Source organism: Dendrobium catenatum, unplaced genomic scaffold (genome assembly GCF_001605985.2).
Source record: "Dendrobium catenatum unplaced genomic scaffold, ASM160598v2 original_scaffold_268049, whole genome shotgun sequence".
Taxonomy (NCBI): Eukaryota; Viridiplantae; Streptophyta; class Magnoliopsida; order Asparagales; family Orchidaceae; genus Dendrobium; species Dendrobium catenatum.
In genome coordinates this window covers 17,731-36,050 of record NW_021586447.1, presented here as the reverse complement: position 1 = coordinate 36,050, position 18,320 = coordinate 17,731, and the positions used below count along the sequence as shown (strand labels likewise).

At 35.1% G+C, this 18,320-nt stretch overlaps 1 long non-coding RNA gene across 2 annotated transcripts; it reads right to left on the bottom strand.

Annotated features, from left to right (window-relative positions):
* Nucleotides 1-2,145: 2,145 nt before the first annotated feature.
* Nucleotides 2,146-17,848, bottom strand: LOC110104817. 2 transcript variants are annotated; one of them, XR_003699927.1, is made up of 7 exons: nt 17,827-17,841; nt 16,956-17,007; nt 7,066-7,216; nt 6,828-6,965; nt 6,603-6,690; nt 6,415-6,483; nt 2,146-2,554 (listed from the first exon to the last, which is right to left on the bottom strand). It is a non-coding gene; the product is annotated as an uncharacterized LOC110104817 (long non-coding RNA). The 2 variants fall into 2 exon arrangements; XR_002304077.2 differs by lacking the exon at nt 7,066-7,216 and having other exon boundaries at nt 17,827-17,848.
* Nucleotides 17,849-18,320: the final 472 nt, after the last annotated feature.

Genomic DNA, 18,320 nt, shown 5'->3' with positions numbered 1-18,320 from the left:
TGAGGTCGGCTACATGAATCTTTTTTCTTCATTATGTCGTGTTAAAAGTTAAATTCTCATTTAAATCTAATAAAGAATATCATTTCTAATATTTTATAACTAAATTTTTTTACGTCTATCTTTCTTAACATAAGTCAAATTTAATACAACTACTTTCCTAACTAAGTTATCTAAAGGCCATCATTTTAATGACCAAAACATCTAAGGCGACTCTCTCTCTAATCTTATCTTCTACTGAAACTACTCCAACCTTTTCACTTATATGCTCATTTCGTATCATATCTCTAAGAGTAAAATAACTCATCCGCCTAAGCATACTCATCTATGCAACACTTAACTTAATCTTATGTTTTTCTTTAAATCCAACATTTTGAACCATAAAGCATTGCGGGTCTAGCCTAATAACGCATTGCTCTTCAAATAAAATTATCATATCAATTATTATATAGGAAACTTGTAAGGTTATGTATTAGGGAAATTTAACTTTTATCTCCATCCAAAAGAAGCCTAAATGCTCATTTAGTTACTTAGGAACAAAAAAATTTTGAACATTTATAATTTTTTATTTATTTTTGTGAAATTAAAATCATTACATCTAAAAAAGATTTAATAAAATTTATGAAACATATTGCTTGAAATAGACCTTTTTTTTTTCCTCTTTCTTTCTTATTATGTCATGGTAAAAGAAACTATACGTTTATATACTGAAAAGATCCATTTAAAATTAGACAAGATGAACAAGCATCCAGTGTTCTTACATATTGAACTACACGTTTATATATTAAACTTACCTAACACAATTGGCTCTATCTCCCTCCTGAAGCCATCAGGTTATGATCAGATAGTTCAATAAATCAAGAGACCTGCTTGAAGAAGTAGATGGAATGGAAAATACAGAAGTCCATAGAAATACTATCCGATCAGAAAGAAAACTATAATCCTCTCCAAATCATCGCAAGAACAGTCAATGAAGTTAAACAGAGCTGGAAGCTGAGATTCTCGGAATAGCCTTTACATGCTCAAGTCCCATGGCTTTCAAGCTATACGCAGATATACCAGTTATCTTCTTTCATCTAGCTTCCTTCAGCGCCACTTGCAAGACTCTGTAACATCAAATAAGCTTGTTTGAGCACAGGATTAATTAGTTATCAAAGCATTTGAGTCTTAGGCTTTGTTTGAGACGACTTTTTTTACTGTTTTTTGAAACAGCTTTTTAATATAAAATTTAAAATTTTTGTACTAGAAAGCTGCTTCAAGAAGCAGTAAAAAAACTGTCTCAAACGAAGCATTATAAATACAGGCTAACATACAATTAAATGTGAAGATTTTGAGACAACTAGTCCTGCCACGATGTGCGCCAAGCTCTAATAGAGGTGGTTCAATCCACATATATTATCTATATAGATAATTGTTAAGGTCTTCATTTCTATTTAAGAATAAACGGGCTTCAACATAGATTATATATATTCCACTTTGATTCTTTCAAGAACTTGGCCTCAGTTAACAAATATACATTGACATCTTATGCGCACAGATGATTTTTAAGTGATATTTTCTCAGTTAACAAATCTCATTCTTCCGTGTTGTCCCAAGAAACCACACTTCTTGTATTTATGATGTTTGTCTGTGCCGATTATACTATGCTTAGAAGATTTGCTTCTCAGAATTATTATGCTCGATTGCAATGATTGATTTTAACAACAACAACATCAAGCCTTTATCCCACTTAATATTCTATAGTAATAGTTTGCCTCATCATCATTATTAATCTCATACTAATTTTTTAATTTTTATGATATAAATTTATATACATCTTATCCGTTCTTTTTTTTTTTTAAATTTAACTGTACATACTATGATTTTATTCGAGACAATTTTTTCATTAATTTCAAAAATAGTTTTTTTGTTCTAAAAAAAAATTATTTTAAAAATAATAATAATAAAATCCCAAAAGACGCCTAAATGCTCGTTTAGTTGCTTTGGAACAAAAAATGAAAAAAAAAAAAAGTTTTAAAATTTATAATTTTTTATTTATTTTTGGGAAATAAAAATCATTACATGTAAAAAAGATTTAATAAAATTTATGAAACATAATGCTTGAAGTAGAGCTTTTTTTTTTCCTCTTTCTTTCTTATTATGTCATGGTAAAAGAAACTATACGTTTTTATATTGAAAATATCCATGTAAAATTAGACAACGAGATGAACGAGCATCCAGTGTTCTTACATATTGAACTACACCTTTATATATTAAACTTACCAAACACAATTGGCTCTATCTCCCTCCTGAAGCCATCATCAGATAGTTCAATAATTCAAGAGACCTGCTTGAACAAGTAGATGGAAAATACAGAAGTCCATAGAAATACTATCCGATCAGAAAGAAAACCACATTCCTCTCCAAATCATCGCAAGAACAGACAATGAAGTTAAACAGAGCTGGAAGCTGAGATTCTCGGAATAGCCTTTACATGCTCAAGTCCCATGGCTTTTGAGCTATACTCAGATATACCAGTTATCTTCTTTCATCTAGCTTCAGCACCACTTGCAAGACTCTGCAACATCAAATAAGCTGGTTGAGCAAAGGATTAATTAGTTTTCAACGCATTTGAGTCTTAGGTTTTGTTTGGAACTGTTTTTTTTTACAACTTCTTAAAGCAGCTTTAAAGCTGCTTCGAGAAGCAGTAAACAGGCAAACATACAATTAAATTTGAAGATTTTGAGACAACTTGTCCTGCCACGAGGTGCGCCAAGCTCTAATAGAGGTGGTTCAATCCACATATATTATCTATATAGATAATTGTTAAGGTCATCATTTCTATTTAAGAATAAATGGGCTTCAACACTTTGATTCTTTCAAGAATTTGGCCTCCTTCAGTGCTTTTCTTTTTCTGTTGATAATTGATCCCACATTCTGCTATGAAAATAGGATAGTCTTTACATAAACTTTATCCAAACGAGTCCTTTTTAAGAATATGAAGGATCAAAATTATATTTTAATATAGTTGGATATCATTTTGATCCTTCATCAAGAGTCAATGGACCATTTTGATTCTTTTTTCATATGCTAATTTAAATTTTGAAGAAATTGTGCACGCTTCTTTGACTCATTATCAGTGTGATATTATGTTGCTAAAATGTGATAGAAATTGTGCACGTTTCTTTGACTCATTATCAGTGTGGTATTATGTTGGTAAAATGTGATGGTCAATGTATGCCTAATTAAGTGTGTTTATTTGTTTATTAGTTGTAATTGTTATTGAGTTTAACTGTATAGTTAAAATGGTTTAGTTGGTTTCCTAGTAAACTTTGTAATGTTGTGGCATGGATTAATCAAGTTTTATGTTAAGAGTTTTTAAGAGGCAGCTAGAGCATATTTTTAGTGATGTAGGTTTCGTTTGGGACGACTTTCTTTCTACTTCTTAAAGCAGCTTTTTAATATAAAATTTTTAATTTTTACACTAAAACGTTGCTTTATAAAGCAGTAAGAAAGTCATCACAAACAAAACCGTAGTCTACTTGATAACATTTTTTTTAATTGTACTGTATCACAAGCTCTCAGTTTGAAGTTGTACGTAAATATTGCTTATTTAGATTCAACTGTATACTATACTACATGATTGTTCTTTTTTATTATGTGATTGGTTACTTTGTTTGATTTTTTTGATAGAACAGTCTATATACTTAACATATCCCTAATTCAGGTAGGGACAAGTGTGGGCTTGCTTCCTTGCTTGTATCGATGTTTTATAAAGCTATCACGTAATCACTGCACTTGATGTGATGTTCATAATAATTCTTCATGCATGATCCCTTGTTTCTAAAACTATCATGGATTTGTTTGGCTTTAACTATTGTTCTAAGTTATTAGGCACTTAGGAGTAAAAGCATTAACTATCGACACAATAGGATCTTCTTAGTTATTCCTATCAATGTGATGAAATATATATTGTTAAATGATATTATTTAATTTATGATAAGCATGTTCTTACCTTAGTTACTTTTAGCACTTTTTATCAACATGTTAGTGGCGAGCACGAGCAAAGTTAGTTCGTTAAGCGGATTGGAAATTTATGGTTAACATTTATAAATAGGAGTATATTTTATCAAAAGTTAATAAAAATAATTTATTACAATATAATTTTAAATGAATTTTAAAATGCTTAAGGAGAAAATATTTAGGGATAAATGGAAGAATAATGAATTTATGAGCTAAGGATAAATGGAATAGAAATAAGATTATACTTAAGTAATTGAATAAAGATAGAAGAAATTTAAATTAAAAATTAATAATAAAATAAGATAAATTGATATTTAAAATGAGAAATTAAGAGAGTTAAATAAAATATAGATTTTAATTGAGCATGTTAATTAAGAAATTTAATTATGTAAATAATAAATTTAATGATTAATTTTAAAGTAAAAGTAAATATCAAATATGATAATAAAGAAAATACTTTTTTAATTCAATTTTAATTAGTGAATTAACTAGTTAATTAGAGAGAGTGAGAGTGATTTTAATCAATATGATTTAAGATTTTAATTTGAAATTTAAAATAACAAGTTAAAGAAATTAAAAGCAATTCATTAATTAAATTTTAATGGCAATGTCTTTATATAGGCCTTAAATTTATTAACGTCGAAGGATCAAGAGTAAACTGGCACGATACCTTAAATCAAGGTGAATATTCATGTTCCTATATTATAATAATTGCATTGCTTCTAATTACATCAAATTGTTATTACAAATTATTTATCCTATTGCTTCTTTTAATTGCATTACAAATTATTTATGTTTCACATATCAAATGATTAATCATTTTAAATTAGATGATATTTAGCCTGCTATGTTTTACATAAAGTTAGATTATAAATGAAATGACTAGATAGATATGCTTGTATGTGCATGTTGAATTGATGAAATACACTCCCTTATAGTACTGAATAAGGATGCAATGTACCCGTGCACATAAATGAAAAAGTTTATAGAAAATGAAAAGGAAATAGAAAAGGAGTACCTTCAAAGGTACTATTTTAGACTGTGACTCCTATGATAGTTTTATTATTTACAAGAAAGGATAAAGATATAAATAAAGATATGATACATACATAATATTAATATGTTTTATTATTGAAAAATATTTTCAAGTATTATTCAAAATCTTAAAATGAGTAGAAGACCAGAGAATGTGTATCATAGGCGCGATGCTACGAGGGAACGATCATTATTGTAAAATTATTTTTAGAGGTTTTTAGTGGCTCTTTTAGTTTATTGGTAATAGTTTTAGAAATTAAAAAATTAATCAATTGTCTGACCGTCTATTCCCACCTCATTAATTTGAATCTTCGGGCTATGTCGTGATAGATATTGTCAAGCAAGGAATCTTACGTATTTTTATGATTCAGTGCAGGGGATTCTTACACCCAAATGACACATGTAATGCTTCAATACCTGTGACAATTTTATAGTGATTTGTATAATTTAGATATTAGATATGTGTGTTTATTGCTTATAATAAATAAATGGTTAAAGTCCTTACCCCTCACTAATAATGGAATGGTTATTCATATCAAAATAGAAGGGGTCACCAACCCCATCATTGTCCCAAACCAAAATATAAATCCTCTAAGTCTTTATTTGTAGATGATGGGGATAATCACCGTTATCATCCACAATTCACTGAATCTAAATGGAGAATAAGCCTCAAACAAACTAGTGTTGAGATTTCTATCAATTAATCACTTGCTTATTGATGATAGATGTAAAAAAGATAAATCTAAACTAGAGGGATTCATTACATTTAAATATCAATTTATGCATAAAGTCTTTTATAGTTCCCAGAAACCAGAAGTTCTTGGATCCCACATACGCAAATCTTTTTTTATACAAACTTTAATAATTTTGGTATATCATCTTTCCTTGTAAGTTATTTCAAATTAACTTTATCACTTTTCTTAGTGGTGCATCTTCTTCCATCCATTATACATGTCCAAATCACACAAGTCAATTTCTCATGATCTTATCACCAATACGTGTTAGTCCAATTGTACCTCATATTTAATCATTTCTTAATATATCATTCTGAAATTTATCAATTCAACCTAACATTCTATTTTTTTACACTCAATTTGGTCATCACCCAACATCCAAATCCATATGGTATAACTAGTCTTACAATATTTCTATAAATTTTTTTTATACAATCCTTTGTTTGCCCATTACTCTTTTGGGCATTTCTCCATTTTAACCGCCTCATCTTAACTCCAGAAGCTACATATATGTCTATTATTTTGGAACCTTGTAGTTTTCAAAACGCGAGCTCTTTCAAGAGGGGATGACTTAATTCTAAATAAAAATAATAATTAACTGCATTTATGCACTTAGCTGTTTGGGAAGTAAGAGGAAAGAATGTACCTTCATTCAAGGAAGTATATGTGAGCGAAAAATGAGGGGATATGTACAGCATAAGCCGCTACTCCAGCACTGTAATAAGAAAGGATTATTGAACTTAAGATGTTTCACAAGTGCATATATTTAGGCAAATAACAAAATCGGGACTAGTTCATAAAGAAATTTGAAGATCAAATAGATTGGGGTCCCACCACAGAAAGCAAAGGTCCTTGTTTGAATTTACTGTGAAAGGAAAATGCTAGTGGCTTTGGGTACTCTCCAGGACCTCTAATGAATCCACTGTATAAAAGGAAGTTCTGGATTAATCATCACTAGCAAACAACTGTAGGCGTGATCATGCAAACTAAACAAAGGCTTATGTCAGCAATTAAAGGAAAACAGATTAACATAATTATTTTAGCATGTGATATACTAACACCAAAGAAGGTGAAATAAGAGGTGTCCTCTTGATGTCATATACTGCAATGAGACCCCTGTACATCTCTTCACCGACTCTGAAAGACAAGGCCAACCGCTCCCCTGAAGCATCCCAGGCTATTTTTTCAATGCCGCAGCTGTACATAAATGCCATGTTAATCTGCAGCTCTAAGAAAGAAAATCATTTCTAACGTAATGAACATGCGAGAATAAATAATAAGAAGAATATAACTTTACCTTTTTACACAACTTCCTCCATAACATTTAGGTTTAAAGTGAAAATTTGCTTAACATTTAACTTCAAGAAAACCCAAAATTCACCACTAAGGGCTTGTTTGGGGACAACAGCATGACCTGCTGCCATGCCACAATGCACATCCAGCTATTCCTGTAATACCCAAATTTCCTAAGGTAATGTACAAATTTGGCTTAATTAAATAATATCCCAAAATCTCAACTTAGACGAAAATCATTAAATTTGATGTCATTGTTTTCTACTCATTGAATGAAGCAATTCGCCATATAGAACTATACGTCGAATTATAAAGGAAGTTTTGGATTGAGGTCAATATTCTATTAATAGTTATATATTTTAGTTTTACTGTAGTTGCTCTGTAGATAAAAATCTTGGAAATGAAAGAATAGACAGCTTACGCTTATGATTTATGTTTTCAGATATTATATCCTTTCATAGTGCTGTTGCATTTTAATGACAGGAACTTATTGAAAGGTAATGTTGAATAAGATAAATCATTTTTAGTCTCTCCTTTGTTGCATGTTGCATCAACTGTTGGGAAGCAAGTCGGCACAGGGTGTGACAATTCCCTCTAAATTGCAGTTGGTAAGTAGCAAAATCACGAGAGAGAGAGGAGAGAGGTGAAATTTGCTCTCTGATGATATTACCAATTTGGCAAGCCTCTCTTGAATCAGGGCCTTTGTTCGGTGGCGGGAGGCAAAACTTCACACGTGGTGTATTTAGAATTCGCTCAAACCAGGCAAAATCCAAATACATTGAAAATAATGTTTGGAGTTTCATTTATGATTTCAATTTACTTTCAGGCATGTCTAAGAAGTTAATTTATTTTAAAATTAAGAATAATATTTTTCTTATATATAAACTATCATGAGTACTTGTTGATATTATTGTTGTAGTATTTTCTCATTATTGAGGATATTCTCATATAGTATATTTTCCGGAATTATTTTATTTTGTTGCTAATATATATGCATAATGTACATGCATTAGTATGATAAATCCATAAAGATGTCCTTTAAAATTCTCTCTTCTAACAAATAAAATAACTAGTTTTAGAAATATGATTGTGTTAATTAAAAACTACTTATGATAGTATCAATACAAGCATTTTGGGAGAGCCATGTCATGAGAATTACACATAGAGGGAGAACTTCATAAGATTTTCTCTTTTTTATTTAAATATATTATTATCCTAAGTCGACGGTGGATTTGGAGCAATAGTTAAGTTGCCTATAGTGTATTTTGGAAGTCCCAAAATTGAGTCACGAAAATAACTTTTATTTAAATGTAGCGTAATGCAAAGTACATCAACCACCCTCAAAGGCCCCAAACCATGCAATACCAGGAGCTCCATGCACCAAATATGCCTTTAGATTCATATCCTAACTGCTGCATACTTTCAGAATTTATTGTGATAAGTTCCTTTTCTTTTTCATAACCCAATGAGTCTAGATGACCTATATTGGCTCATTAGTAATCTGATGATAGATTTTTTTGTAGTGTCTTCAAATGATTTTCTAAATGTTATTTTTTAGATTAATCAAATGGTCGCGACAAGACTGATGATGATTGATTCCTCTATACTACTAGCCAATAGCACTTGCCATTTGGAACAGACCTATACAAGTTCAATTTAAGAAGACAAGCGCAAGTCTATATTTCTAAGGTTAATTAGCCTAGTGCGTGAATTTTTAGGTTTATTCACTGTAAATTAACTAGATGGGATTTACAAATACTAAGAATATCAAAAACACAAATAAAAAATAAGATTGATTCTAATAATATGTATTTTAAATACAACAGGACATGTGTAATACTTTTTTAAATTTTATATAACTTGAATTTCCAATTTATTCACTCTATATTGTTTATGCAAAATTGTTTAATTATTTATGATTATGTTCATGATTGTATATATTAATGAACTTAAATTGAATACCTCGATGCGGGCGGATCCTCTTTGGGACCCATTAAGTATATATACAAGACGAGTGTCATCGTGGATCCTCTTTGGGACCCATTTCTGATGTTCTTTGTAGATGCGGGCGGATCTCCGGGAAGCCTCACCGGATGTCACGCTCATATAAGTGCTTCTTTCTTTTCTTTCTTCTCCATGAGGCCTTGGCCTCCAAATTTGCTTTCCTTTCCATCGGGACCTTTCGGCGGCGGATCCCTGAACATATGGTTCAGGTGTCACGCCCCGATGTTCACCGCGTGGGATTTGCTTTCTTTCTCTTCTTTTCGCCGCAAAAGATAGGCGTTCTCTTGGCGGGGTTCTCCTGGCCTCAATCACCAAAGGCCGTTGGAACTTCTTTTCCTTCAGACCCTTCTCCTTCACGGTCTTCAGGACTCGGTATACCCAAGCTGATAGAGTTTCAAGCTCTTTCTTCCTTGGAGGGATTGGAGCTTCAGGCCGTTGATCCAAGAAAGATTTCTTTAGCTCTCCAGTAGAGCTATTTCTCTTAACCCATTTCAGGTTTGTGAACCCGTTCCCAGTCGGAATATTGGCTTCTGGCTCTCGGGCCAGTAGGTTGGATGGGTGCACTGGCAGTAGTTGTTGTTGGGCTCGTAGCTCAGCATTCTTTTTTCTCCTTTGTCTTCTTGTAAGCCTTCCTCTATGAGGAGGCTTCAGCATTATATTTCCCAGGTGCAGATAACCTGGTTGACAAGGGTGTGGTGTTTGTAGTCACCACAGAGATTATTCCATCAGCCACAATCCTCTTGGTGGCTAGGATTTCAGACTGTGACAGCCTCTCGAATACAGAAACCCTCCCACGAGGATTTTCAGCAGTAGGTTGTAGCACTGATAGATGCGCATGACTAATAGGAGCTTCAGTAGCGGGCCACTGCGCCGGCAGATGCGTGCGATGAGTAGGAGCTCCGGAAGCTCTTGCAACAACAGTAGGGAAATCAACCTTACCAAACAGGATGGTAGCCCCAGTATTTTCAGTTTCAATAATAGCATTCGCAAGCTGAACCCTGGCTCCTCTTCCCAGTTGGACAGTCATCGAGGTGTTCTGTATATCCATCTGCATAAATGAAAGACAAGGGTTAGTAATCAGAATCTGATACATCACCCCACACTTTCAAAATGCAGAGACTTGCACATAACACAAAAATAAAAATTATTAGCATAAGCAAAATAATTTGTTTTTTAAAAAACTCTGCTGAATGTCATATGAATTTGTTGAATGATCATTTTAGAATATTCAGGACTTTGATCCATTAGATGATCATTTTGGAAGACTCAAAATTTTGAGTATGAACACTGAGACGACTAGCCAAAAATGAAAAGATAAACCAATCCCCAGTGGAGTCGCCAGAAATCTGTGGGCTCCGAAAATTCGGCCCTGGCCTCCGCCCGCACTGATTATTTTTTTTCTTTTGGCGAGGGAGTTTTAATGGAATAAGTTCCGGGGTAAATTTTGGGAAGGCATATGGGTTTGTAGATAAGACACTACCCAGAGATTTCGCCCTCATTTTGCGAGGACTTTATGATCTGAGTTCTGGTTTCCTATAGGCACAAGCCCCTATAGTTAATTACCCCTCCCGATAACGAGAGAGAACTTTCGATTAAGGCTAGTCGTCAATCAGATACGTAGAGATACGTATTATCTGGTGTATAGTAGCAGCAATGGGCGTAGGAATTTAAAAGGTTTGGATTTGGAAATTTGATATTTAAAATAAAAATTTCACCATCTTTCATTTAAAGCGGATGGTGGGGGAATGGATAATGGACCCGATCAAGATCTCATGGTTCCGTCATCCCGGGCCATCATGATCCATGGTCTACTTAGTCAGAGGAGGTAGTCGACCCAACCTAACAGAAGGATCCTTATCGGCAGCCATGGGTTGCTTCGTCCAAGGGTACCTTGTAGACCTGGGGTGAATTTTTGTCTAAGGGGACAAATTTAAATCCACCTTAGCTAACAGAGGGCTTTGTGCCCTATCGATCATATCCTATTGATTCATATCTCAAGAATTTGATGCCACTAAGGAACGTATTGGCTCTGATCATAACCGATATTTCGTGGTGCCATTTGGCGACAAAACCACTCGGTTCAGAGGGCCCCGGGTCATAACTGTTTATCCTGCGGTGCTATTTGGCGGCAAAACCACCGGATAGAGGACACGTACCACGTTCTTACTAGTAGGAGATTGTTTGAGAATAGATCCTAGTGATATTTTCTACTAGGCATTTAGCTCTATGTGAGCTGAAGTAAATTTTGATTTAAATTTATCCACCTCGGCAAACTATTGCGGATGGTGGATGGATTTTGCTTTAAATGATTGGATGGTTGAATTTCAATTTTAAATATTTTTTTGGATTTTGGAATTTTTGATATTGTAGTATTTGGGTGGCATTTGAAAAGAATTTTGAATACTTGGAATTAACCCCTCCGGTTGAGATTTGCATTCAACACGGCCATCATCAGGGTGTTCGAGATTATTTTCATTTAAAGCTTGAACCTTGTCGACCCTATCAACTTGTCGATAGGAGATCGGGTTTCGTAGGCTTTATGCCCTTGTGAGTGAATTCTCTTGATCATAAGCCTTGAAGGCCTAATATGAATATACTAAAACAAATACACCGTTTGCCACAACCATGTATTTGTTTGAAGGTTCGAACCCTGTCGACTCCTATTGATCCGCATATGAGGATCGGGTTCGAACTTGAATTCACTTATTGACCCGCGCAGCATCCCTAGACGTCACGTGTATACTTATAACACGCTCGTCGGGGCCCATACGGGTGTTTGGGGGCATTTTATAATTATACCATGTCTACTTCTTTATACCTGCTTAGAAGAATCGGATTCAAATTTAATAACCCGCGCAACATCCCTAGACGTCACGTATGTACCAATAACACGCTCGTCGGGGCCTATGCGGGTATTTGGGAATTTCATTGATTTGACATACCCCTTTGTGTACCTATGTGTAAACAAGCTACGGTGCACATGCAGAGATATTTTGAAAGTATTTGTAGACACATTCTGTCCGTTTGTATGAATGTTGCGGATCCGGTGGTGTGACGTAGCAGCTTTTGAATAGACTTGTTCGCTTCTTTGTACAGGTAGACTGTCGTGCACTACTCGTTGCTTTCTGCAGGTGGATTGTAGTGCACTAACGAATCTCCTGCTTTATGTTCGTTGATATTTGCATTCATTGTAATTATTTGGCATTTGTTATGCATCCTCTGCTTTTGTTGGTAGAGGATAAGTGTATTTGTTGCTGCCTTATTACAAACTTGTATAAATATCTAAGTGTTTGTTGTAGGCTCCTTGTACCCTTCTTGTAGATGACATGTTATGTGTATGGTAGAACTTCTTCCGCTGCTCGAAGGCACTTGCATTCATTTTGTATTATTCGTCTTTGCTTGCAAAAGATCGGTGTATTCAGTTGTATGTATGCACATAGTTGGTCGTAGGGAGGATTCGACATTCACTGCATACTGCTCGTTGTATGTTGACTTTCAACATACATAAGTAACTGCATCATTCATTTGTGACTTCCCTACCATCATTACTTGATATTGGCATAGCATTTACCATTCACAGCTTCATAGGTTATTTCGCTATTTGTGAATCTCTGTCGTTGCTCGGAAGAATTTGGCATATTATCTTGCAAATTCATATTTGAAGACAAGTTATATGTTGCCTTTGAAAGCAATAAGAAGGAAATACATTTGTTTGTATGATTAGCATATGCATCAATCATCCTCGTCCTTATATGGACTGTATGATATTCATTTGGATGTATATCATCATCGCTCATGCATGCTCACATATACCCCATAGTTGTTTGTAAGGGAATGTCATTTTCCTTACCAGTTAGTTAATATTGATCGTAGGGACATCGCAATGTTGACTATATCTTCTTGCATCTCCTTAAGTACTTGTAGGGACTGCTACACATGTTTGCAAGACAATGGATGTCGGTCAAAGGTGCTTCTACACAACTTGTGTGGATCTTGTATATTGAACTGCCATCATATTCTAAGCATCATGAAATCTTTCATTACTTATGGGCAGCTTCATGTTATCCATCATTATCACTTGTGAGTGAAATATTTCACATATGAGTTATAATATTCATTAAAGTATTCTTGTGTATATATTTATAATTTAGATTACACATCCTTATCAACCAATGATAGTATTTGGATTGTTGTTGCTCATTCAATGCTCAAGTTATCTTCTTCAATTTATTATCCTTTGTGTGTAATAAGTTCCATGCTACTCAACTCATAAGCAGGTTCAAAGTAGGCTCAATTTTGATTTCTAGAATGAGTTTGAGTAGAAATTCAAGGCTTTCATGCTTCCTACATCAAGCTCAAGTTCTAAATTCCATGTAGTCACATTGAGTTCGCTCGAATTTGAATCAAATGCTTGCAAGTTCAAGGGTCAAATAATCTTTTTGAACTCAAGCTCAAGTTTAAAGTTCCATGTATTTGTTCTTTTGAATTTAAGTCCAAGTTCAAGTTAATGTTAAGTCCTTTGTTCATGCTTGAGTTCAAGTGTAGTTCAAGCTCTTAATGAGCCTCTTCCATCCTTTCGAGTCCCCTACTGTTCAAATTGCAAGTTTTATGTAGTTCATTTTTATTTTGCCATCAGTTTAAATCCAAGTTCAAATTAGTTCATATTCTTTGATTAGTCATTTAAGTTATGTTCAAATACAAGTCCAAGTCCAATCTCACGTTCACCCGAAATTTCGGCAGCCTCCCGATGTCTTCCCCGTTTAGGGGAAAACTACGAAAAACTGGGCATTTCCCACCACGCGCAATAAAGGAGTGTATGGTAGGTGACACCACGGCCGTGATCTTTCCTCTCACCACGCGCAATAAAGGCGTGCATGGAGTCTTCAATACCTGTTTAAAGACACAATTTGCTTTCCCCCCGCTCGGGGGTACTTATGAATGACTCCGCCTCGCCGTAGGTGCCGCACCGGGGTCTCATCCCACCACACACAATAAAGGCGTGTATAGGCGGTTTTCCAGTACGCCACGAACGCCGAAGTAGAGTTTAGGTGATTGCCCTCCTCGTCGTAGGCGTCGGACCAGGGTCCCATCCCACCACGCGCAATAAAGGTGTGTATGAGCGGTTTTTCGGTCCGCCGTATACAACGGAAGCGAGAATCTGAGTTTAGAAAATTCGTACCTTTGCGAGGTTGTAGATGTTGGCATGCAGATCAAGGCGAGGAAGTATTTACACATTTTATTATTATTATAATTAATTAATAAATTATAATTAATTATAATTAAAAGATTAATTATAATTATAATAATTGATTTGAGAGGATTTAGCATAATCCTTTGTTTCCCTCATTTACCAGAAATCCCGGATTTACAAATCCTGTAGTGCGACGGATTTACAGGATTAGGCTAAAGATCCGTGAAAGGGAGAAGTAACCTTCACGGCAAGAGCTCCCGTTGTTGCCTTCGATCAGACTAGGAGGGAAGTCGTCGAAGAGGCGGAGTCGACCAGCAAAGGAGGTAGGTCGGTCTCTCTAGATCGGATGAGAAGCTGACACAGGTAAAGGCTTGACGGGTTGAGGGCTAGGATCGGAGGTTTGCGCTTGATGTTCGGCGGGATGGAGTTGTCGAATGTGGAGTTTGGCTTCGAGAAAGAGAAGAGGTCTGCTCGTTGCTTGCGGTTTGTGGGATCGGAGAAGGGCAGCAGCGACGGGAGAAAGAATCGGAGGAGAGGAGGTTTTGGATGAGAGAGCTGGAGTTCGTGTGTGTAGAGGGAGCCACCGAGAGCTTCATTTTGGTCGGGATTTAACGACACGAGTAGAGCTACGGATCGCAGGATTTACGGGAACAGACGCGAACGACGCCGCGTCTATAGTGGTTTTAACGGGATTTACGGCATTATCCGTGGACCCGACGGATTACAGCAGGTATACATTTCGTTTCATTTTTTCTTTGGGTATTATATGGAGGTCAACAGATGGGGATATTTTCAGCAGAATTCAAGTTTGATGGTTGAAGTGGAGGAATGCATCGGGCTTGTTGTGTGATAGAAAAGTACCCCTCAAACTTAAGGGAAAATTCTATAAGATGGTAGTGAGGCCTGCAATGCTTTATGGTGCTGAATGTTGGCCATTAAAAGAGAAGCATAATACTAAGTTAAGTGTGGCAGAGATGAGGATGCTTAGGTGGATGAGTGGCTTTACCCTTAGAGATAGGATACGAAATGAGCATATACGTGAAAAGGTTGGAGTAGCTCCAGTAGAAGATAAGATTAGAGAGAGTCGCCTTAGATGGTTTGGTCACATAAAACGGCGGCCTTCTAATGACCCGGTTAGGAGAGTAGAGGTATTAGATTTGACTTATGTTAAGAAAGGTAGAGGCAGACCTAAAAAGACTTGGTTAGAAAATATTAGGAATGACCTTTCTTTATTAGATTTAAATGAGAATTTGCCCTTTAATAAGACACAATGGAGAAAAAGGATTCATGTAGCCGACCCCACGTAGTGGGATAAAGGCTTGATGTTGTTGTTGTTGTTGTATTATATGGAGGTCAACATCATTTCATTCATTCATTTTTTGTTGTAATAATATCTATGTTCATTTATTCATTTAAACTTACAATGTTTCACACATGATAGTTTCCAAAAAAGAGTAAAACTTTTGAAGCAAAACTATGATATAAAATACTATGACATGTTCGAAAGAAAATAAATAATATTAAAATTTCACCACTATAATTATCCACTTCAATCTTTCAAATCGATCCTTATCACAAACCTCAGCCTCAACTTCCTTTCTTGTTGAATCCTACATCTTGGTTTATTTTTCTTCTAAAATTCATAAAATTAAACAATATAATTTGCATAAAACAAATATGTTTTAATAAGAAATCTAAGAAAATTTATATAAAATAAATTTTACTTACAACGAGGGGATTTTCTCCAAATCCTAAAACCTTCCTCTTTCCCTCTAAAAATCTCTTCCCCGTGCTTCCAAATCATTTTCTCCCCCTTTATGAAATTATTCTTTACTTTAGATGAAGTAAAATGACACAATTTATAAATAAATAAATAACCAACAAACCTTCTTCCCTCTTTCCCTGGGTCGTTTCTCTCGTTCGTTAAATTTTTTCCAAATCTATCACTTCTTTAACAGTAAGAATGACAAGGAGTCATTAATTCTTATCCCCAAACATGATGGATTGCTAAAAATGATGAATCGAAGTCTTCGGAAACCTCCTAAGCAAGGGTTTGGTTCCACCCCAGACGTCCACCTGCTCCCTCTGTTCGAAATCCTTCTGTTTTGGGAACCGCACCGTTCGCGGGATAAAAAAGGGTGTGCCGGCCCGTTCAATTGAACCGGCCGGATGAACCTGTTATAACATTTAATAATTTTTAATTTACATATGATTCTATCCTATTTTTGTATAGCTTTAGTACTGCTGGTGGATGAAACTTCTGGCCTCCATCACTCCATTCAAGTACTCTGGGTTCTACTCTTAAAAGTGTCCTAGTGGGACTTAAATATCTTTGAAGAGGTCGGGTATCAGTTTGAGTTTTTAGACGCAAGAGCAACTGTTTAAAAGGCAGTATCACCCCAAAGTGACCTCAAACTGTCCCCCGAACAAAAGAGAAATAGCCCATGACCAAACTAAATGAGTATAAAAAATGAGCTTCCAATCAGATTCAGACATTATCAAAGCACAGAATCAATGGCCGGATATCCAGAAAAATCAGTGATAATGATTTCAAATAGTCAGAAAGTCCTTTGCATTATTGTAACTGCAAGTTGATAACAGTTCCAAACTTCTCACACATTCTTTTTTGCTTTTTAAAATCTCAAGGCAATGGAAGGAACATAAGAAAATGGATTCTACATTACGAAGAATGATTTCACCTTCCAGTCAAGGGGGCAATTTCTGGCAGTTCCACGGGAAGTAGATGTGCATCTGAAATCAAGGAACCAAGAACATTTACAGACCACTAAAAATGTTTAGGGACAAGCTAAGAAGAAAATGAAGAACAGTGGAGGGATAGACATATATAGTTTGCAAAACGAATTCAATCGATGTTTATTATGGTAAATCAGTAACCAACAATAGAAACTTTTGAATTTATTAAGTTCTGAGTTCACTTTTATAGCAATTCAAAAAATTAAATAAGCGAAATAACAGCAGTTTTTTGTTGTCTGCAAGATAATCATGTGCTTATCAAGTTAAGAAATAAAAATTGAAAGGAGAGTAAACGTCATGATGTTAGTACGTAAGATTACATGCAGAGAGCATTCAGCAGATTAGCAAACACGTTATTTTTACTATAAAGCAATGATTTTTTTCCACTTAAAACAAAAAAAATAATAACTTAATAACAAGTAAAACAATACAAACAAATGCTACAATTACGAGTCAAGAAACTAAAAACTTTCAATCGTTTTGCTGAAAAGTAAAAAGGTGAGCAAAGGATAAAAAATGACAGGGTTGGTACAGTTTTGTCAGTATCGGTTGATTATTCAGCCAAATTAGCCCAAGAAGTTCCAATTTCTCACAAGCGAATCACAAGGAGTCAATTCAAGCTATAAAGGAGTTGAACAAGACTGGTTTTAGACCCATCATAAAGATAACCCCAATTTTGCTTTTTTTTATTTTAGAAAATTACATGTAATAAAAAAGGACAATCTTATGCTTATTTCAGGTGGCATTTCTCATCCTTTTTCTTACAGCTGTTATTTTTTTAAATATGATTGCTTCTTATGTATAAAGTGAGCATACTTGTTCAGTCTCTCCACTACCACTAGAATCACTGTAAATCCCTAAGATCGGGTAGCCCGTCTATAAAATTCATGGAGACCTCCTCCAACACCCGATCAGACAAAGACAGGGGTTAAGTAATCCCCCTGGAGCCATGGCCAAATACTTATTCCTCTGACATATCTCACAACTGCCTACACAACTGGCTACCAACTCTACATCTTTGTGCATCCATTTCCAATACAACTCTGCACCCCCAAGTGACCCACAAACCGCACCCCCATGGAACTCCATTAGATGTGGAATATGGACAGATGTCCTAGGCATCACAAATCTCCCCTGGTACAATAGTCTCTCCCCTTCTAGAGAATAGCTAGGATGGCTATTCTTATCCTTCAGTAATCCGCCCAAATTCTCCCCAGCTCCTCATCTCGTGCACTTTCCTCGTTAATAACTTCCCAATCCAACATCAATGATATCGACACTATCATTTCCTGGAGCTCCCCCATACATCT